At 35.1% G+C, this 24,571-nt stretch overlaps 1 pseudogene; it reads left to right on the top strand.

The window, feature by feature from the left end:
- Positions 1 to 19,289: 19,289 nt before the first annotated feature.
- Positions 19,290 to 20,217, top strand: LOC107035165 (olfactory receptor 4C3D-like; annotated as a pseudogene).
- The last annotated feature ends 4,354 nt before the right edge of the window (positions 20,218 to 24,571 follow it).

The following is a 24,571-nucleotide window of genomic DNA, read 5'->3' as shown; positions in this document are numbered from 1 at the left end:
GATGAATATGACTAAATTCATTCTAATAGGGTTTAAGCAGAATCATCAGATGCAGAAAATCCTTTTTTTTTCATGTTACTTATCTCCTACATTGTCACTGTCATGGGCAACCTGCTCATTGTGGTTACTACCATCTACACCCAACTTTGGACTATCCCATGTATTTCTTCCTAAGCTGACATGTCTTTGGTAGATGCATGCTATTCATCTTCCATAATCCCTAAAATGTTAGCTAATTGGCTCTCTGATTCAAACACTCTCTCGTCCTCAGTGGCTGTATGACACAGCCCTTTACTCAACTTTCGTTGGGAGCTTCAGGGATTGCCCTCCCTGGTGTCATCACCTATGACCCTATGTGATTATCTGTAGACCGCTGCACTATAATACACTGGGCACAAATAGATACATCACACACATGGTTTTAATTAAATGGATAAATAAAAGATGAAACTTACAATGCATTTAAAAGTTTTCTGCCTGTTTTATAGGTAAAATGCTTTTAATATGTGAGGTCAGCTCCTGTAAAGACTAGATGGAACCAAGGAACAATATAACTTACTTTGTCCCCTTGGGCCTCATACAGATTCCAAAGGAGCAGAAAGTCATTTCTGTCACGTTCTTGTTCTTCTACATTTTGACCATGAAGGGCAACCTGCTTGTTCTGGTGGCAATTACTGTCAGTAAGACCCTCAGTTCACCACTGTACTTTTTTCTTGTTAGCTTATCTTTTATGGATCTAAATTATTCCTCTTCTATTTCCCCCAGATTGATTTCAGACTTATTTTGGGGGGGAACCCAATACCCCTTGAATCTTGCATGACTCAGCTGTTTACAGAGCATATTTTTGGAGGATCAGAGGTCTTCCTTCTGCTGGCCATCTGTAAGCCCTTGCATTATTTAGTTATCATGAGAAAAAGGGTGTGCTTTGTGCTGCTGGTGGTGTCCTGGGTTGGAGGTTTTCTGCACTCAGTCATTCAACTTGTTACTATTTATTGGCTCCCATTCTGTGGCCCCAATGCCATTGACTACTTTATCTGTGATGTATACTCATCTGTACTGACAACTATGTCATTGGCATCATAGTAGTGGCCAGTGGAGGACTGATGTGTACTATTGTGTTTCTGTTCTTACTCATCTCATATGGAGTCATCTTGCACTCTCTAAAGAAAATTAGTCAGGAAGGGGGGCAGAAAGCCCTCCAGACTTGTCATTCCCACATCACTGTGGTTTTCTGCTTTTTCGTTCCCTGTATTTTCATATATTTGAGACCTGCTAAGACTTTCCCCATTGATAAATCATTAAGCATGTTTTTACAGTCATCACCCCTATGCTGAACCCTTTAATCTATAGTCTATGAAATTCTGAGATGACTAATGCTATGAAGAAGCTCTGGGGAAAAAAAGGCAGATCAAGTATTGAATGAGGGTATTATCCATCACAAAGAAATGAATTTAGCTTTAGGGTCAACCTCTTTGGAATGTAAAAGTCTTCATAAATCTAATGCAAATGTTCTTTTTCTATCAAGGATTTATAATAATTAAATTAAACGTTGAATTATATGTTCAGAAACAATGACAGTTTCTGTGTTTGAATACACATCCTATAATACCTGGTTGGTCTGCACTTAGTGAGGTGGAAAGGGGTGGAAAGCTTTAAGTAGCCAGTCAATAAATAAATAATATGTAATGAATTAATCAGTGAGATTTTTATAGTTACACTAATTTTAGTGAATTTCTGTATTTACTTTTATTGCTTTCTCATTCTTAGTTTTATTTTTGTCAGATTCTTGTGTTTAATCATCATTCTGTTTATTGTATTGGTTAAAAGATTTAATGCTATATTGACTATTGTCTTTACTTCATTTGCCTTACTTGTGAAATCTTAATGTAGTATTTTAATTTTAAAATAAAATTTGTATGATAGGTAATAATAAATATTAAAAATAGACTCTATAGAAAATGAAAGAGTGTAGAATAAAACCTCCCCCATATCCCAAACCATTGTCTCTTATTCTTCCAGATGCAATCACTCTGTTCCTGACATTCAACTCTTAACCTTTGCACAAGCATATTTTCATACATCCATGTGCTTATGGATCTGTTTAAATTTTGCATTGCACTGCTTAGCCTTCTGAAGATCTTTACAGACCAGTCTATTCTGAAGTAATTAATTCTCAATTTCCTCATACTTCCACTTTGTTATACAGATACACTAAACTGGATGTACCCGTGATAGGGAAGAACAACTGACTTCATAGTGGGTCTGCTTCTTTTACTTTGACCTTTGTGTTCTATTGCTTTTGCTACAAGTTAATCACTAAAGGGGGGTTGCCTATAGCTTAAAATATACAAAAAGATTGGCCCATCTCTGAAAGCCCTGCCTCCAGTGCCTGAGCATTAACTTTAAATATTTTTGGCTCAAGGAAACAACCTGACCAGGCCCACTTGTGAATGACTGCAGGAAATAAGAAATTAACGCATGCCCTCTGGAGTCTGGCCAGAACCAGGAAATATTTGCAACACCGTATCACCTTTTAAACTTTACTGCCTCACTTCCCCCTTTTGTTCTATAAAGAAACTAGCACCCAAGTCCAGGCAAGATGGTTCTTTGGGATACTAGTCTACCTTATCTTTGGTCTTCTGGCTCCCCAAATAAAGTCACTATTCCTTGCCCTAAAAACTTGCATCTCAATTTATTGGCCTGTGTGGTAAGAAGTACAAACTTGGATTTGGTAGTAAAAACTCATTTTTATTATAATATTTACTAGTCATTCACTTTGAGTTTTGCTTTATTGGTGTGGATTTTCCATTATTACAAATTTCATATACATTTCTGAGGATTGGTGACCAGTTTAAGTATGATATAATGCTAAAGATCATAGTCTTTTTGAGGAAGATTCTTCTGAGTCAAAATTAGCTTTGCCACTTATTATGTAAACTTTGGCAAAATACAACTTCCTCAAGTTTTGTTAAATGTGGAATAGTGGAGATATTCTCAAGATCAAATGAAACAATCTGTATAAGCTCTTAGACAATTATATGCTCATAAATGTTAGTTATTGTGAGCATTTTATTATTAGAATCTTAAATTGTAATAGAACTACTTACTTGTCACAAAGTGTTAAGCTTATATATATATGTGTGTGTGTGTGTGTGTGTTAGTTTTATAAGCATATATATAAATAAATATATTAAGTAACAATTGCTAGCTTTAGGAAGGATTATGTATGATTTCTCTGTGCCTGCAGAGAGGATCATGATGGAAGCTGGCTGATCTTGTAAGCATTCATGATGGTGGAATGGTCCTCTATCCTCCTGGCCATATTTGAATCTCTTTTTCTTGTTCCCTACTCTATGTTGGTTCTTTTCATCCATAAACTTGAGGGGATACAGCTGTCAGTGTGAGTTTCCTGACAACACCTGTCTGAGGGGTCAGAAACATTATTTCGCTATGAACATGAGTACAGTATAGCATGCAAGCAGTAAGTGTATAGGAATATAGGAACTCAAAATATAAGAAGTCATTTGTTCACAACTGATACAAAGTGTGTGTTTTGTTCAGTATCATGTATCCCAAAACTGGAAGAAAGCTTGGCCCAGAATAAATGCTTAATAAATATTTACTAACTGAATGACCATTATCTCTATTCTACCTCCTTAGGAGTAATTGCTTTTGAAAAAAAAAAAGGGACAGTTATTAACTAGAATACTTCTGAAATTGAAGATATTCCATTAAAGGTGATAAATAGAAATGGAGAATTTGAGGTCCATTTGGTATATGTGGAGGTTCTCATCTGAAGACACTGAATCATGTTTATCTAGTTTAAGAAGAAAATATTTATTATATGCAATTAAAAAGCTTAAAGAATTGTTGAATGGTTTGGGCTGCAGATTCTAAGCTGAGATACAATTACAATTTGCAGAATCACACCCACACAGGACAGGGTTGCTCAAGGAGATGTGGTCCTCCTGATGCCAATCTTATTGTCATTGGCTAAACTTCAAAGGCACTTCACTTTCTTGACCTCAGAACCAATCTGAGTCTCAGAACTACTTAGCCTCCTATAACTGATATCCACTCAAACACCTGCACAAATGCAACTAGTTGTCAGAACCCAAATCACATGTTTTCATCCAATTTTCAGGGAGTTAGGAAAATATAAGTCTTTGGATTTTAAGTATGGAAAGTAGATTCATACTTTGGAAACTAACAGCTTATGCAGGTTGCATTTAAGAGATGTTTGAGCAGTCATACACTGCTGATGTTTACTACAGATGGGATTAGTCTCATAAAATTTATCTCACAGTTCTGCATTCCTAGAAAAGTTCAGAATATCCATGTCTCTATCTTACATGCAGGAAGAAAAGCAGAAATAACAGACCACAAGGAATCTGGAGAGAGGAAATTAATGGATACTACAGGCAGTTATTCACATATTTTTGTTTTGTTTTGTTTTGTTTTGTTTTGTTTAGGAATATTTGCTGGGTAGTAAATGTGGTTAGTGCTGACACAGGAAAACAAATGGATACAAGAGTCCTTCACCTTCTGGCACTAGCATGGTGTAGTGTATGACTTGGTATCCCATCTCAAGGAGCTCTTGTATCTTAATTTTGAGATATTTATGAGATGGATGTTTTCCTTCATTTAAAAATTTGCTTGTCTTACTTTACTTTCTCTAATTTTAAGGGAATATTAAGTGAAATCCAAATTCCTTAACTAAGATCTGTTCTGCTCTACAGGGTTCATGTCTTGCCCAACTCTTTGCCCTCAGCTTGTCCTATCCTCTCCCTTTCCTATTCCCTTCAGGTGAAATCACATTTCACTGTCTTAAACTCTCCAAGCTCTTTTCAGCACTGTGGCTTAACACATGGAATGGTACTTCATATGGTAGTTGCATTTCTCTGTAGGAACTCAGCTAAAATACTACCTTTCATAAAGACCTTTTCTAACCACCTTATTCACAGTAGACTCTCCCCCCTTATTTTCTGTCATAGTACCTTGTGTTTTGTTTTATTAGCATGGGTCACAAATTACTAATAACTTATTCAGTTGTTCCTTGTTATACTGGATAACTGTATTATAAGGTCAATGCAGGCAGTGCTTTTATCTTGATTTTTTTTTTTACTAATCACTGTTTTCTCCAGCTCACAACATGGGGCCCAACACAAAGTAGGTGGTCAATAATTTTTGAAATAACAAGTTGAGCAAATAATTAGTTTTTGCATTAAATTTGAGATAACATTTTGACACACATAACCCCACACTTAGAGGCTCTTTAAGCTTTTCCTTTTCTGTAAACTTTTAATCTCTCCTTCAAATATGAATGAAAGCCTTGTCAGGTAGTGTATTCTGGATTGCAAGGTTTCTCTTTCATCATTTTATTTTTTTTAACATTTTGTATTGATTTTTAATCATTTTACAATGTTGTGTCAAATTCCAGTGTTCAGAACAATTTTTCAGTCATTCATGGACATATACACACTCATTGTCACATTTTTTTCTCTGTGAGATTTCATAACATTTTGTGTATATTTCCCTGTGCTATACAGTGTAATCTTTCATCATTTTAAATATATCATGGCACTCCCTTCTGGCCTGAAGAGTTTCTCCTGAAAAGTCAGCTGATAGCCTTATGGGAGTTCCCTTGTAAGTAACTTGTTGCTTTACCTTTGCTGCCTTTAATAGTCTCTCATCTTTGGATTTGTGTGTGTGTGTGTGTGTGTGACATTTAAATTACAGTATCTCTTGGTGTTCTCTTTGGGTTGATCCTGTTTGGGATTCTCTGTGCTTCCTGGACCTGGATGTCTGTTTTCCTTCCCAGGTGAGGAAAGATTTCAACTATCAGGTCTTCAAATATGTTTTCTGCATCTTCCTCTCTCTCTTGTCTTCTAGGAACCTTATACTACGAATGTTAGTGTGCTTGATGTCACCTTAGAGGTCTCTTAAATTGGCCTCATTTCATTTTATTCTTTTATTTTTGTTGTTGTTCAGTTTCAGTGATTTCCATGACTCTGTCTTCCAGCTCACTGATCACTTCCTCTGTATCATATGAACTTCTGTTGATTTCTTATGGGTTTTTTTTTTTCAATCATTGAATTCTTTATTTCTGCTTGTTCCTATCATGTAACTGAAAAAAATTTCTAATTTCTTTTTCTGTTCAACAAGTCTTCTCCTGAGTTCTTTGAGCATCTTTATGATCATTACAATGAATCCTTTATTGGGTAGATTTCCTATCGCCACTTCATTTAGTTCTTCTTCAGGGCTTTTTATTGTGTCCTTTCATTTGGAACATATTCTTCTGTTGCCTCATTTTGCCTAATTTTCTGTGCTTTATTTCTACGTATTTGGAGGCTTGGTTATTTCTCCTAATCTTGAAGGAGCAGTTTTATGAAAGAAATGTCCTATCAGCACACTTGCTTCTGGTCACCAGAGCTATATGCTCTAGTGATTTCCATTATGTGGGCTGCATGGATCCTCTTTTGTTGTGTGCTGACTACTGTGCACATGCTGGTAGATATGGATGGCCCCTGGTTCCATTGGTTGACAGGCATTGCATTGTGCAGTGACTGTTGGCTACTGGTGGGTGGGGCCAGGTCCTAGCATGGCTGGTTGTAAGAGTGCACACTCTCACCACATCTTTGCAATGTAGTACTGCAGTAAATTTCATATTAAATTCTTAGAATTGTTTTCTAGGTATAGATTATGTCATCTCTGAGGCAAGATAATTTAACTTACTTAAATTTTACTGTCTGTAACACTGCTGTCAATGGTAATCATTCCTATTCTTTGGATTGCAGCTTAAATATCACCTTTTAAAAAATGTCTTCTCTGATTTCTTATTTCTGTCACAGTATTCTATCTGTTATCATAAAAGCACTGCAGAGAACTACAATTACATTATTAAATTGTCTCCTTTTTATTGTCTTTATTGTAAGAATATAAGATCCATGTGGGAAGAAATTTTCATGTGTTTTTTTCCTTCTTTTATTGATTACTGTCTCCTCTATTATGACACATTTGCTGGTAGAAAATAGGTGCCTTAAATTATAAAATAAATAATAATTGGATAAAACATTAGATATTACATCTGAAATGGTGATAACATTTCTATAAATTTAATAAAAGTCATGACAGGAAAAGTGAAATATTGAATAAAAAGAAAGATAAGCTTGTTATGGCAAGTGGGAAAATACTTGAGGAATTAATTTTCACTGAAACAAAAATGGTTTGGCTGCTATATTATCCTTGGTTTGCAATATTTTGAAAGCAGTTATAAAGTTGTGGGGTTTTTTTTTTTTTCATGTTCCATCTTTTTTACCCTAATTCTGTGATGAGGTTTAGTAGCCTCTTTGCATACTGATGTACTTTTAAAATGTAGTGGAAAATCCCAGTGAATTTAATTAAGTGAGAATCAGTTTTGGACACTTTCCAGTTCTAAGTCTTAATGACAAATGAGGTTTGAAGGGATAAAACATCCAGTGATCTTGCCCCTAGTGGGAACACAGCTACTATCCTTTAAAAACTGATACAATTTTTTCAGGAGATCCTTTGCTAGGCTTCAAGCAATGCATAACAAAGAGGAAGAAACAGAATGTATCTCAAACTCTCAAATCAACTAGTCACATCAACAGGATGGATGAGAAAGATTAAACAATTAAATATTTTTCTATTTTGAAGCTTAGGAAATCAAGTTGCTTGAGATGTATTTCCCTCAGAAAATGGCTAGTTACAATCTTGTGTAAATATAGGATTTGCTGATATTTTTGATAAATTATTCAAACATGATATACTTTTGTTTTTTGTAGTCACCAAGGTATTTCTTTTAAATAATCTACAGTGCAAATAAAATGCCTTCTATATATTTATAAGACTCCATAGAAAAAATAAACACAGTAGAATGAAATAAAATATATCCTCAAGTAATAATTCAGTCTTTTGCCCTCTATTGTCAAACAGAATGAAAAGAGGATTCCAGGTTATGAATAGTTTAAAAACTCATCCTTCAGATTATGGAACAAGCCTCCACAAGGTGAGAATAACAGTACATGGTGGGAACGAGGATTCACAATTGTGTGACTTTCTTTCTCATGTAAGAAATAAATCATTTTGAAATAAATTGAACTTAGGTTCCAATTCTAGTGTTAATAATGTAAAAATGTGTGATCATGCAGAAATGAATGAGATGGTCTGAGCCTCATTTTTTTCAACTATAAAAAGGTGAATACAGTTCCTATGACTGTAAATGTTAAATATGATACATTAAATTCTGAGTACATGATTGGAATTCACCATAAGTGCTTAGAGAAGTTGGGTGATGTAATCAGAACAAAATTTAAGAAGCAAAATGTGGACTACCTAAAAAGAACAAATAGATGGAGGCCAGAATAAAAGTGGAAAGACTGGGCAGGAGGTAATTGGAGTGGGCAAAAAAAGAAGTAGAGGGGTAAGAAATGACCAAATTTGTGATATATTTTGAAAGTAGAGACAGCAGGATGTGTTCAAGGTATTTATTTATTATTTATTTATTTATATATTTATTTATTATTTTATATTATTTATTTATTTTATTGTATTAATATATATTATGTATCATATAATATATATCAAATATATTAGTATCTTATTTATTATTTTTATTATTTATTTTTATACACATTTATTATTGTGGACATTTTAAATCATGTTTTAGAAATATTAAATTGAAATATAACCAGAAATGTCCAAAACTGTACATGCTGCTTATACATGTGGAGACAGAGGCTGAAGGTACAAAATTGGACTACTTCAGCAATTAATGGTCAGGGAAAGGAGGAATATCCACCTAAGACAGTAAGAGAAAGGCTTCAGGAGTTCTAAGACAATTCAGGCCACTGACCATCTGTTTATATTTTGACCTACTCACACTGGGATGTGTAAAGTAGCTTATGTGGGTGTCAAGTATTACATTTTTGGTAATTATAAATGGTGTACCTTCATGGAATTTCCTTCCCATCTCTTCTTGTTCTTTCATTTTCCCTTAGAAATTCAGCTAAGGCATTAGAGAAGCCTTCTCTGTCTTTAGGTTGACAGATATATTCCTACTTTCTGACTCTTAGCTTTCTGTATGTGCCCTTATAATGCTATTCATTATGTGGATCTGAAATTGTTTTATTCCTTTAATATATCCTATCCTATTTAAAATCTCTTTTAAAAATACCTTTACTTTGTGTGATTTTCCTTTATATGAGACAACCCTATAGGATAGAGTCAAAGATGTATTTGATAATGATCTCTCAACATCTTCATTTCCCTAGATGTATCTCATTTGGGAAACAGTGAGGCTTATTTGAAGTAATTACATAGATCAATTGGGCAAACACAACAATGCCTTTTGTTTGAATTACTCTGTAACAAGTGAGAGTATCAGCCATTCCATGTAGAGAAAAGATAAAATAGGTTGGAATTTAGGAAACCTGAATTCTTATTTTTAATCTGCTATCATCAGGATGTACAATTTTAAATATGTTCCTTTCCTTCCCTGGACCTCAGTTTACTTGTATGCAAAATAAAAATAATGAATTAGATACTCTATACTAACACTTTCAATTCTCAATACCTATGATTTTATTACTTGTTTGTTTATTTGTTGATCAAATTCTGGCCTCCATGTACTCTAATCCTTAGAGAGCTCATTTATAATATAGTATGAAATTGAGGAATGTTATTCTGCTTATTGTGAACCATATCCAACACTTTCCAGAGATTTCAGCTCTTAAATTAGACAGCTAACAGCTTGGAACTAAAACAGCAGAAATATGCTTTTAGTTCTACTACTTACTGGTCACACCAGTTTAGACAGGCGGAATAAACTTTTCTGACCCTCCACTTTTTTATCTATGAACTTGGAATAATGTATTCATCTCATAGGGTTACTTTGAGGTTAAATATGAAAGAGGAGTCAAGAAGTGCTCATTACATGATTTTTAAAAATTTTTATTAAGTTTTTAAATTATTGGAGTGTAGTCAATTTACAATATGCATCAGTTTCTGGTATACAACATAATGTTTCAGTCATACACATACAAACAAATATTCATTTTCATTATATGTTACTACAAGATATTGAATATAGTTCTGTGGACTATGCAGTATAAACTTGCTGTTTATGTATTTAATATATAATAGCATATGCAAATCTCAAACTCCCAATACCCCTTTCCAGCCCTTATCACCCTAGTAACCCTAAATTTGTTTTCTATGTCTGTGAATCTGTTTCTGTTTTGTAAGATCATTTGTCTTTTTTTTAAGATTCCACATATAAGTGATATATGGTATTTTTCTTTCTCTTTCAGGCTTACTTCACTTAGAAAGATGATCTCCCAGTCCATCCATGTTGCTGCAAATGGCTTTTTTATGGCTAAGTTGTATTCCATTATATAAATATACCACAATTTCTTTATCCAGTCATCTGTTGATGGGCATTTAGATTGTTTCCATATCTTGGTTATTGTAAATACTGCTGCTATGAACACTGGGGTGCATGTATCTTTACAAATTAGAGTTTCCTCCAGATATATGCTTAGGAGTGGGATTGTTGGATCATATGGTTGTCTGTTTTTAATCTTATAGGAATCTCCATACTGTTTTCCATAATGGCTGCAATAAACTACATTCCCACCAACAGTGTAGGAGGGTTCTCTGTTCTCCACATCCACTCCATATTTACACAATACTTTTTAAAATAGCAAAATTAGGGAAAAATAAAAATGGACAAGGTTATATGTTATTAACTGACTTAACAAAGTGAATAAAATAACTATACAATTCTGAATTCTTCTGAGAGAGGAGATGGGAAATTCTTAGAGGAAAAAGTTGACATCTTTCAAATTCCCAAGTGTTTTTGAAACCATTATTCAATGCCTCCACAAATTAGGATGAGAAACAGTCTTCTGAATGTCTTTGCTGAAGGATTAATGTTAAAGAAAGATCTGGCTAATTATTTGGTAAGTTTTTATGTAGGTGGTAATGTGGGGCCAAGATCAAGATCGAGACTTGAGGTCAGACAGTCTTGAATTATATCTTTAGGTCTGCTTCTTACTAACTGTATGTCCTGGGGCACAAGGCTTAACTCCTTCTTGTCTCAATTTTCTTATCTTCCAACCACATGTAACCCTCTTCTAAAAATATCAAGTAAGATAATTTATATAAAATTCTTTGCAGAATGCCTAGTATATATGCAGCAGACTAAATTAGGATTTGATCATTACCTATAATAATAATTGCTAACCTTCATACAGAACTTTATAATTTACCAAATAATAACATCTCTCAACATAAAATTGGGGTTAATTTCTTTAGTCTTTAATTATCACAGAACTTTAAATATTTCAAACACCACAAAAATGGAAATTGAGAGAAAAAAGAGCTATTGGAACATTTGACTTCAAAGCAAGTTTTAAAGAAGATTTTTACCAACTGGTGAACTAGAAATAAATCCCATGCAAAAAGAACACCCATGAAGAACTAACAATAAGAATATCTAGATTTTCATGAGTCTTTTAGCACATCTCTCTAAGATGGTCATTATTCTAATATCCAGGGAGGAAAATACTTTTTTAAGAAGTAAAATCATGACTCTCATACAAATATAAAATGAACACATGGCAAAGATTTTATTTAGCTTATTGATTAATGAAGGAAATAGTGAGATGTTATTATCAGTAGAAAGGAATTCCAGTGTATCACTCTTAACATTGTTCGCCCAGAATGTGTAACGAATTTACAAGTAAATGAAAAACTGACTTTATCTGTAATGGTCAAGGAAATCAATCAAACTTCCACCAGACAAAATGTGCATTTCTATGAACAGCAATTACCTACATTATTGTCAGTTTTCTGCAACTTCAAGAGTTGTAAAATAGCTTCAAGTTAGTCAAAGACATAAATCCCATAGAACCATGACTCCAAATGAAGTATTATACATAACACACAGATTTTTTTAATGCTGCATTTTTTCCACAATATTTTCTCCTGACAAAAGTTGAATTTATTTAGCAGTTATCCATCAATAGAAGTACTGATGCCTTATGTATAAAATAAATGTACATAAAGAGAAAACTATTTCCACATTTACATTTTCACAAAGGAAAAAAACATACTTCTGCATCCATTGAAGTTTTAACAAGAAATAGCACACTTAAAATGGGAGATTAAAAAGAGTTGAATATGTTTACTTATCAAGGTATGGGTAGAATTGAGGGAAACTAAGAAGGGATGGTAAATCACCCCAGGGCTAGTAACAGTAGAAAGCCATTACTGTAATAGGACCTCAGAGAGCAAGGGGGAGAGATCACAGAAGGGCCAAGCAAAGGAGCCCAGCCTCAGTGAAAGGCACCCAGTCACTGACAAACCACTGCAGGGAACCAGGACAATAAGCACCAAAACATTCCTTCTTTTCTTCTCACCTCCCCACTGAAATATTCAGCTGGTGCTACCTCTTGGCCAGAAGTCAAGGGAGATGGTTAAAACTGACCAGGAAAGAGAGCTGTTCAGAAGGAGAGACTGAGAGATCTCAATGGGTAAAAGAAAAATAATTTTTGACATTCCAACTGTTTATTCTTTTTTTTTTTGAAGTAAGAGAGTAAATGCTATTTTTGAAATTAGCTTGAAAAAAGGAAAACACAGGGGAAATGAGAGTCTTCCAATTTATTTATTCACTTAGTTTTATTGAACAGCAGTGTGAGTCAGACACTGAACCAAGTGCTGGGGATAAAGAGGCAAAGAAGACAGATACAGATCTGTATCTCTTAGACTTAATTAAGTGGCCTTTAAATGGAAGAGGGGGGTGAATTAAACTAAATCTGTGTATCAGCAGTGTGCAGAACCAGAACCAATAGTCATACAAATATATTTTTTAACAGTTAAGGAAAAGTTAGCATTTCCCATGGCTGTGAAGCAGTCAGGTTTATTATACTGTGAGTTCCCTGTGACTAAACATCCTTCAGCAAAAGCCTAAGGGCCAACTGTCAGAAGGCATTAAAGAAGGATTTGAGCATCCTTGTAAGAAGCTGAATTAAACAGCCTCAGGAGTTGCTCATATTTGCCATCTTTCTTTTCCTAGTGCACACTATGGGAAAAAATAGCTTATACTATCAAAATACTTTGGATTATCTGAAACCCCAAAATATTAATTTCTCATCACCTTGCTACTAAAAATATTGTCTTTACAGGTTAATTTATCAATTCTGAAATGAATGATCATCAGCATTGAAATAAAAGAAGATAGAATAAATGTGACTCAATTAATCCTAGTGGGACTTACACAGAATCGCCAGATACAGAGAACTCTATTATTTTTGGTGTTACTTATCACATACATTGTCACTGTCATGGGCAGTTTGCTCATTGTGGTTACTATAATCTGCACAAAATTTTGGACTCCCCCATGTATTTTTTTCTCTGACCTTCCTGTCTTTGATATATTTATGCTATTCCTCTTCCATTATCCCTAAAATGTTAGCTGATATTTTTCCCTGATTCAAAAACTATCTCCTTCAGTGGCTACATGACACAGCTTTTCCTGAACATTTCTTGGAAGCTTCAGAGATTGTGCTTGTGGTTGTGGCCTATGACCGCTACCTGGCCATCTGTAGACCTCTGCACTATGTGATCATCATGAACCACCACACATGCTGCCTCCTGGTGGGGGTGTGTTGGGCAGTCAGTTTTCTCAACTCTATTGGACAGATCCTAGTCACTTTCTGGCTCCCATCCTGTGGCCCCAAATACATGGGTCACCTCATGTGTGAAATTTTCCCCTGATATGACTTGCCTGCACTAACACTTTCCTTGGTCTCTTGGTTGTTGCCAGTGGTGGGGTAAACCCTGTGCTCAGATTTATAATGTTATTGGTATCTTATGTGGTCATCCTGTGCTCCCCGAGGACTCACAGCTCTGCAGGATGGAAAATAGCCCTGTCTACTTGTATACAGCTCCAACATCACAGTTGTTTTGTTGGTGGTGGTGGCAGTGGTGGTGGCACTTTATAGTTTTATGTATCTGACCTGTAGCCACTTTTCCTATGGATAAAGCCCTAGTGGTATTCTGTACCCTTGTTACTGCCCTGTTAAACCATATTATCGACACAGTAAGAAATGTAGGAGTAAAAAATGCCATTAGAATGTTATTAAACAGAAATGTAACTTCAGATAAATGACCCAGTATGAAGACTTATTTCTATTAGGATCTTTATTTTTTCACATTTTATTGCTATAAATCCCTTCCAAAACCTGTCATCAGGTGCTGACACCACATCAGCAAGGTAGGGGTTATTAGGACTATTCACATTTTACAAGTAAAGAGAAATGAGGTTCAAAAAAGTTAATAACCTGCCCAAATCAAAGACAGAACTAGGATTCAGATTTGCTTTCTTATAAATCCAGATTTGACACTCTTTTAATGATTTCAAATGATATCAGATATAACACAGCATTTTGTCAGAACTTCTCTTCTTTTGCAATAACTGGAAACTTTTCCTTTCTAATTACAGAATTATATGATGCACCTCTGTATATAAGCAGCTGTTACTCAGAAAGCTGTGTGGCCTGTTGGTATCTAGGATGTGGAATATATTATAGAAATAAGATACTTGCCAATGCTCTCTTGGCACACCACTGACATACCTAATATTAAAAATTATATTGGATTTCTCATTATATTTGGTAAAAGTTGTCAGTGAACATAAAAATTGATTTTACTGTATAAATACTGATGTGAAAAATTTTAAGTGTAATCAAATTGTCTCAACAGCACTATAAAACTAAAATTTAATGTTCTTTTATTAAAAAAATGGAAAATCAGAAAATTTAAATTACTAGATTATAGAACGTGAAAGTCAGCTTTGAGCCCAAATATTCTTATTCCACACCTTGTGATCTTTTCATTATACAGAACGTGGGGGAGCTAGTATTCAATTATGTTTTGGTATATAAAAATATCTTTGATTGTATACCATAGGAAGTGACACCATATTATATTAGCAATTATTAGGAGCAATTAAATGCAGATGTTCTTTAAAAGAAGACAGTAAAATATATTTGTAAAATAAATTCACTGTTAGAAAGTCAGCTTTACATTTATTTCTTTGAATCTGGAATCATTTTTGAAAGCTGCTTTAGGAGAATGTTTATGATAGATATGAAAAAAAATAGAAATATTTAATCCACAGTTGATCAAAGAAAATATTTCTCAGACAAACAACTTACCTAAGTTATTAGATGCCATTGTGAATTAATCTGGCTCTTTTCAAAAATGAAGTTCACTACCAAAATACACATGTGTGTATATGCCATAGATGTGTTCATTGTTTTCCCTCTTGACAAAAAGATCTAGCCTTCCACTTCATGGATACCATATGTTTTATTAAAGAAATCAATGGACTCTTTGATGTAACACTATTTAGCAAGTATGTTATGAATAAAAACATGATGGGGAGTAGGAACACTAGATTTAGAATCAGCAGACACGAGTTTTATTTCACCCTATGACATCATCTTCTCCTGTGATCTGAAACAGGTTCCCATGTTTCTAAAAGTAGTTAATTTAGGGAAATTGGAAGATGCTTCCAAGGTCTGTGATGTGCCCAGGCCAATACACTTACTGCCATAAATATTGCTGTATCTGCTTTTACTTCAATTAGAAGTAAAATTGGAAGAGCTGTGACCCCACAGTCCACTTCCCAAAGCTTTTCTACTCTGGTAACTTTGCAGATGTCCTTCTGGGATACAATTGTCTCTGGATGGACTAGGAAAATATGAACTCTGCTCTTAAGTGCCCTCTTACACTGAGAACATGTTTTTTTCCACCTAGTGAAATGCATGAAGCTGCTATCAGAACACTTTGCCGGGTATTTATTTGGTTTTTGTGAAAATAGACCCTGAACCTATCAAACATCAAACCACACCTCAATTAGTTTCTGATCAACTGTGCTGAGATGCAGACATAATTTCTTCTGCTTTCTTTCTGGGTTGCTTGGGGAGCTTAGGACAAGAGTTGGGGTCCTAAAGTCTTCACTCTACCCAGTGCTGTAGCTGTTTAAGTAGAGGCTGGAAGACCAATTAATGGGTCATTGTGAATGGATTTCAAGCTTTTATGAGGTTGAGAATGATGTCTGCACATGCTAATTCTCTGATCTGATTCGGGTTTTCAGTCAAGAGTTAAAAGACAAGTTCAAATTGAAAGACATTTTCACACTGACACTTCAGCCAAATCCATATTCCTTAGAATTCTTTAGGTAGTTTCAAGCCCTCACTCAAACAGTCTTTGGCATCTACCATCGCAAATATAATTTTGGCACTCTAATATTAAAAATCATGTTTACTCATGCGGTTTCAGTTTTCTTAAACTCTTTTCCTTCATGATACCTGTGGCTGAAAGTGATCAGATTCTATGTAGCCAGTTCAGAGTTATGTATAATTTATTCTTCTTCCTATTTAAGAAAGCACATTTGAATGTGGTTCTATACAGGAATATTCCTGAGTTGAATTGGATTAAGTTTATTTACAAAATCATTTCAAATATACATATTTATTCATTTTAGTAGATAATTATAATAGGTCTTAGAGTTGATGGCAGCATGAGTGTATTGTGGTACTTCTGTTGTAAAGCATTAATTTAAAGATAAAAGCTTGGTCCAGAATTTAGTGGCCTGGCTTCTTACTTCATCTCCACTAGGCAAATAGTGTTCTTATTCCCTGTCTTATATTTTCTTGTTATAAATGGTGACTATTATTGCCTACTTTTCCTTGTCCATAGAACTAACTACCATGAGATTAAATTCCAATGACAAAATTGCATTATACCATCTTCAGATATAATTGAATAATGGAATTATTTTCATAATTATCATGTTAATCTAATTCCAGAATTGACTCAAGATACAAACAATTTGAAAAAACTACTGTAAGTTTTACCAGGTCTGAAGTGTCAAAATTATAATAAGGTTCACAGTTATCACTTTTACATCTCAAACCATATTTTAAATATGATTAGATCAATTAAGATAAATATTATACTGAAAAAATTTTAATCAGATAGTTCCCCACCTAAATGAAGAGTTTATACAATAGTCAATATTTGGACTCAGTATTATGCTCATTTATTATCAAATACTTAAATTCAGAAGTGGTCAAGTTATTTATTCTTTTTCTCTTTTCATAGTGCATTGTCTTCATCCATATTTAAAGAGGAGTTCAAAATTAAAGATGAGTACTATAAGAGTTCTTCTCTGGAATTCAATTAAGTGAAATAATTGGGTTGCTGGCAAGATCTCGTGGTGGTGAAATACCCCTGAGGTCCAATTAGCCACAGCTAAAACTTCACAGAATTCGCCTAGAAACAGGAAATGTGGCAACATTTTTAAGGATAAAGAGAAACATCTTCTCTGAAGGAACAACTTATAAATCAGCAAAGGCAGTTATTGTAGCTGAGCAAGTTGGCATTTTTAATCTTACAAATTTATTGTTTTCTTGGTGAGCTGCCTGGGGCCCTGGCCATGGAGATATGTCAGCAAGTCCATAGGTGAGAAAAATTTTTCCACAGGAAATCATATAATCATAGACTCTTAGGATTAAATGGATCTTACAAATTATACAATCACCCCACATCCTCACCCGTTTATGATTTCAGTCCCTATTCAGCACAAAAGCATCAAGAAAAACAGACTCAACTACAACAGTAACAACATAGAAATAAAAGTATTTGCCTTTTTTAGTGAGATATACTTGTTAGAATAATTATCTAATTAGTTAGAATTAAGTTAGTTAGAATAACTATATAATTCCATGGGAAAGTATAGCTCAGTGGTAGACAGCGTACTTAGCGTGCATGAGGTCCTGGGTTCAATCCCCAGTATCTCTGTTAAAAAAATGATAAGTGGTTTTTTTTAATTGAATAAATCAAGTTTGCATCCAAAATTTTCCGTACTTAATAATACAATATAAGAATTTTCCTATGATACGGCACAGTCTTTTTAAGTACTTCTGTTAAAAAGTACACATTAATCAGTGGCATGTGCTCTATTGTAATCATCCATTTCTCCACTGTTGAACATACCATGTAGTCTCTAAATTTTCCACAGCTCTTAATAATTGTGTTGAATATATTTGTAAATAATGACTTTAATTTTTAAAAATATTTTCCTTTAGTGTTTATTCCTAGATAGTGCACTGAGAAGCAAGAAAAGAAAAGAAAAGAAAAGAAAAGAAAGGAAGGAAGAAAGGGTGAGTAATGTTTTCATAGCTATTTCTAACTCAGTTTCATTAATCACATCTAATTCTTACTTTACATACACTCTGTTTTTCTGATCTGCTGGGGGATCCCACCTCAAAATAAGGGAATATAATGAAGCTGCTACACTTTGTTTCCACATTTTTGTAAATTTTTAATTTTGGATAATTAAAAAATAAACCTTTAACCTATTTGAAATGAAAAGGCATTTTTGGCAGAATATATTTTATTATGTTTATGTATTCTCTTTTCTTGGGAAATTTATGTCCCCAAATTTCCTTATTCTATTAGCAATGCACTGTCCTGTAACAGGAAGGACAGATGATGGATGCTGCAGGGAGAGGGGAGAAGAAGGCATGAGAATGCCTGGGGGGGAATCACAAAGGGTTGGGAAGGTCATTCACATCATGGAGGGACGAGTTGCCACTGTTTGGTAATAAAGTGTCAGGCATCAAGGGCATTTAACAGGGTCAATTTACATGATGTGTGAACAGACGTAGATTGATACATGTAGTAAGTGTCCAATAAATATTTGTTGAGTGAACTTGTAGTAGGTATTTATAGTAAGTAATAGATTTTACATGTGTCTGTGTTGTGTGTTTATATGTATATGTGTATATTATCTCTCTGTCTTATTTAACAGACCATTTCTTTTTATACTCCACATTAAAATTACTCTTTAAACTTTGAAAAATGATATTTCCTTTGTATGACAGATCCTTGTGTATTAACACTTATGCAAGGGTTTACTTTTTTTAATCCAAGTCTACAAAGCATGTAAATTGACTGAATATGACCATGTTAAATGGTATGTGGAACAGAATTTGGAAGGAAAAGAAGTATTGACTAACAAACACTATAATTATTTTGAAAGTAGAACGACATGGTAATGTACTCTTTCCTAGAGGCAATTCATATTTTCATATTGATGCTGTGAGTGTCGTAGAAACTATCAAACTGGAATAGAGCTTCTTTTCAAATGTTTATCTATGTTTTTCAGGGCCCAAGAAACTGTTACTTGCTGAATGGATCTCCTCACCCTTCCCAAGAATGTGACTGAATTTGTTTTCTTGGGACTCACGCAGAATCCACACCTGCAGAAAGTGCTCTTCATTGTCTTTTTGTTCAGATTCCTATTCACCCTGCTGGCCAATCTGTTCATTGTCATTACCATCTCCCTCAGTCCCACACTTTCAGCTCCCATGTACTACTTTCTGACTTACTTGTCCATCTTAGATGCCTCCCTCACCTCTGTCACCACCCCCAAAATGCTCACTGACCTGCTGCACCAGAGGAAAACCATCTCCTGGGGTGGCTGCCTGGCTCAGCTCTTTGTGGAACACCTCCTGGCTGCATCAGAGGGCATCATCCTTGTTGCAATGGCCTATGACCGCTACGTGGCCATCTGCAAGCCTCTGCACTACACGACCATCATGCGACAGGGGCTCTGCCAACTCCTGGTGGTCGTGACCTGGATTGGGGGCATCGTGCATGCTACTCTGCAGATTCTTTTTGCGGATGACTTGACCTTCTGTGGTCCCAATGTCATTGACCACTTCATGTGTGATTTCTTCTCACTATTGAAACTTTCCTGCAGCGACACCTACAGACTTGGAGTGGTGGTGACAGTGAACAGTGGGGGCATGTGCTTACTCATTTTTTTCATGCTGCTCATCTCCTACATAGTCATCCTGAGCTCCCTGAAATCCCAAGGCACTGAAGGACAATGCAAAGCCCTCTCTACATGTGGCTCCCACTTTACAGTAGTGGTGCTCTCTTTTGTGTCTTGTATTTTCATTTACACGCGTCCTGTGGATACCTACCCTGCAGACAAGTTGGTGAGTGTGTTCTACTCGGTCCTCACTCCCATGTTGAATCCTATCCATTTACACAGTGAGAAACACAGAGGTGAAAAACGCCATGAGGAGTTTGTTGAGGAGGAGAGTAACTTAGGCTGTTCATGATGTCAAGAAACTGGTGATTTATATACAAAGGGAGGATTACACATGTTGTAAATTGTGAAAAAAAATTAAGAAATTTTGCAGATCACTGACAGGAAAACAAGGCCTAGAAACTAACATTTGTTGAGTATTCAGTAATGGCTAGGCATTTTTTAGGCACTCTGATAATTTGTGATATGCTTTACCAAGTCTTCAATCTTCACGGTCATAGCTTCAGAATAGCCAATGGAAAGAACAACTCTAAACTCCTAGTTCGATGATTGTAAAGCATGTTTTTCTCCAGAATCTCCCTGTTACTTTACCAAATCTTTCATACGTTTTACTTGTATGAAATTGGCTTTTCCATAGGCCCGTCATCTCAGAACTCTTGTTTTCTCTAACCTTTGGCAAAGCCAGTAAGTGACAGGAATTCATATACAGATACACAGGGAAGGGACAGTTGCTTGAAGGAATCACAGCTGACTTTTTCCCCTTCACTACGAATTTACCAAAAGCAAAAGGAGATACACGCACCGAAGGAGGAAAGAATAATTCAAAATCTGTGCCTAATTCTTTTCTTGGCACAAAATAAGCCAGAAATTTTGAAGTTACTCTTTCTATTATTGAAGTAGTTAGTTTACAATGTTGTGTCAATTTCAGGTGTAATGGTCATAATGTTTCAGTCATACATATACATAAATATATTTGTTTCCATATTCTTTCTTAAATATCCTTATGACTCACAGTTTTTCATGAATATAAAATTTTTTTCCATATAAAGACTTGTGGAACCATTCGAAACAAGAAGGGTAAACTCTTTTTTTGTCCAGTTTCAACTGAAAGGCATACAGTTATGTTCCAAAGCTGTTGCTCTGTAGGTCTGATACATATTTTCACACTAAGTGAACATCTTATATCAAGTATAGTCCCCTCAGTTGATTCATCCACATACAAAGCCTGTCATTCCATTATTAATATGAACATTTTACATAGAAGCAAACTGAAGTCAAGAGAGGTTTATTAATTTACTTGCCTTACATCACACTTGCTTACCTCATATAGTGTGTCAGGAGCTATTACACTGAAGTGCACCTTCCTTTCAAAAGTTTCAGCTACAAACATTCCAATCCAGGTCTTAAAAAACTCAATCTTACTTTCTTTCAAATGAAACTCAGTTGTCTGTGGTATATTTAGGTCCATAGATAAGAAAATTATATGGAACGTAACGCAAACTGTCCTTCAAGAAGTTGGTGTCAAGTTTTTGTAGCCTTGTTTCACATATAGCAACACATTTCAGCACTACGAGTTTTTCCTCTTTTTGAATGCTTGTTTTATGCCACTTCACTTTTACCGAAGACCAACAGTAGTTTGGTAACAGATTTTTCTTTTAAATAAAAAATCCCCTTCAGGTTTCTTTCAGTTAGTGAAAGCAAGTACTAATGTTGGTCTTCATAAAAGTGAAATAGCTAAGATGAATTTTTGGAAATTAGGAGATCTCTGCAATGCTGTGGAGAACCCCAGGTCATTCTACATTATTAAATAACTCTTTAGAAATCAAAGCTTTCCTGATTATTTTTTCATTATTTGACATATAGTAATGCCACAGCATGGTAAAGGGGGCTGTGTTTACTAAGGTGTATATGGCTGTCTCCAGTTCATAAGAAACAGAATGTTTTCCTACAAAGTCTAGGCCTGGAATATGATATATAAGCACCTCATTTACTAAAATGGTCATGTTTGCAATTGCTGGTGGAAGCTAAACATTTCAACAGAATCTAGACTAAGTGATATGTGGCTCCTTTTGTCTTATGAATGTTAGATAGGAGATGAAAATAATCCAAGGTCAAGAATAGGTAAAAGTATTGAGTAACTGTGGTTTTTATTCTAATACCAAATGGAGGATTTGAAGAGGGAAACTAAACTAATGATAGTGTCTTAGCGGCCATACCAAAGGTTCAGAGGAGGGGTGAGAAGATTAGTGAGGTGCAAATTACAAATTGTCAGCAGCCAACCTGGGAGCTGCAGAACTGAAGGAGGAAATGTAAGGCGGTTTGACATTCTCAGTAGATAGAATTCTGCTGATTTGTGAGTAAGCTGAAGTCCTTTTGAGATGTCCCTTTGTACTCATCATCAAGAATCTCTCCTGAGGACAGAAAAAAAGGAGGCCCTGCTCAACAACCAGGGCAGGCTCTGGTCACCACAGCGCCAACCACACCCCCAGTCAAGGGGATAACAGCCAGCATACATGGAGGAAAGACGTGGACACCATCCGGACTGAAAACAGCCCTCACGGCAGTACGGGGATTCCTCACGAAACTAAACATGGACTTACCAAACGACCCAGCAATCCCACTCCTGGACATGAATCTGGAGGGAACTCTAATTAAAAGAGATAAATGCACCCCCAATGTTCACAGTAGCACTGTTTACAATAGCCAAGACACAGAAACAACCTAAATGTCCATTGACAGATGACTGGATAAATAAATTGTGTATACATATATGCAATGGAATGCTATTCAGCCACACACACAAAAGAATAAAATAATGCCATTTGCAACAATATAGATGGACTTGGAGATCATCATTGTAAGTGAAGCCAGCCAGAAAGAAAAAGGAAAATACCATATGATACCACTTATATGTGGAATCTAAAAAAAGAGATACATTGAACTTATTTATAAAACAGACACAGACCCACAGATATGGAAAGCAAACTTTGGTTACCAGGGAAGAGAGAGGGTAGGAAGGAATAAATTGGGAGTTTGAAATTTGCAGTTACTAACTACTATGTATAAAATAGATAAATAACATTTTATACTGTAGAGCACAAGGAAGTATATTCAATATCTTGTAGTAACCTATAATGAAAAGAATATGAAAAGGAATGTATGTATGTATGTGTATAACTGAAACACTGTGCTGTACACCAGAAATTGATGCAACACCGTAAACTGACTATATTTCATTTTTAATGAAATAAAAAATAAGAATTATTTTGCATTGAGCACTTCTTATTTGCAAACATCTTTCATATTTAATCTCAGAATAACCCTACAAGAGGAATACATTATTCCCAATTCATAGATATAAAAGCTGAGGCTTAGAAAAGTTTACCTCATCTGTCTAGGCTATTGCTTCCTTTTTTTTCTCTTGAGCAATTTTCTTTTTGTATGTATTATATAAATAACATATACATATATATTATATACTTATTGCCATGGTTTTCTGGTACCAACTTCCTTTAACTTTATTCTACTAATCATCTTTAAGAAAGACTTTATGTGGTGTTTTTCTTTCTGTTTTGGTCAGTTAATGATTTTTAATTATTTAAGGAAATTAATAAGTTAGGTACTATATATATAGTGTGTGTGTATATATATATTTGTGTATGTGTGTGTATATATGTGTGTGTGTATGTATATATATATAATTGTCAGTGCTATGGGTGATGCATTAGATTGTTCAGGAATTAAGCCCCCTCCCTCTGGAAGCATTCCAGGAAAGCATTAATTTTTCTGTCTACAATGGTACCATAGTTGTCATCCAGAGAAAGTGGTAGTGTAGATAATTCCATGTCTACTCATCTGTCAAGGAAAGTGCAGTGCATCAGAAAGACTTACTGACAGGACAACCCTTCTAAAGCCCTGCCCTCAAAGACAGACTTGATGATGCACGTGCTCAGGGCACAGGGCTTCTGAAGAGCAAAGGGCACTATTGCTCCTTAAAAATGACGACCCAGGGACACTGCCTAAATACATTGCTCTCACCCTTCTGTTATTCAGGATATTATTGAATAAATTATTTACCTTTATTAAAAATTCAGACACAAGAAACACATTCCAACTGTAAAGTTGTCTCCTTGGATTCAAATCCAGGATTTAATACTTGCTAACCGTATATTCTTAAGCAAATCAATTATTTCGCTTTATCTCAGCCATAAAATATGTCACATCATAGCTAATTGTGTGGATTCAATGAGAAACGTGTATAAAGAATTATCAAAATGTCTGTGCATAGGATTTACTAAATAACTTTTTATTGTTAGTTTGATTTGGATATGTGTATAGATTATATACATATCTATATAGACATTACATTGCATTTATTTGGGGGGTGCACATTTTATTAAGATAATTAATTCGTAAGTTATTTCTTTGTTAATCAGAAAGCAGCTCTTTGGAGAGAACATGCAGTCTGGGTAGAGATAAAAATAGCCACTCTCCTCTCCTGAACCTGAGTTCCCTCCTCCCCCGACCAGGGAGCCAGCCCTAGCCTTTGCCTCAGCTTGGCGGGGGAAGGGGTAGAGGGGGCGGGGCACCCTCCTACCCTTCCGGGTCCGCTCAGGTCTGACGAGCATTTCTGTG

This window comes from Vicugna pacos, chromosome 23, assembly GCF_048564905.1.
Source record: "Vicugna pacos chromosome 23, VicPac4, whole genome shotgun sequence".
NCBI classification, from domain to species: domain Eukaryota; kingdom Metazoa; phylum Chordata; class Mammalia; order Artiodactyla; family Camelidae; genus Vicugna; species Vicugna pacos.
This window is presented reverse-complemented; position numbering and strand designations above follow the sequence as displayed.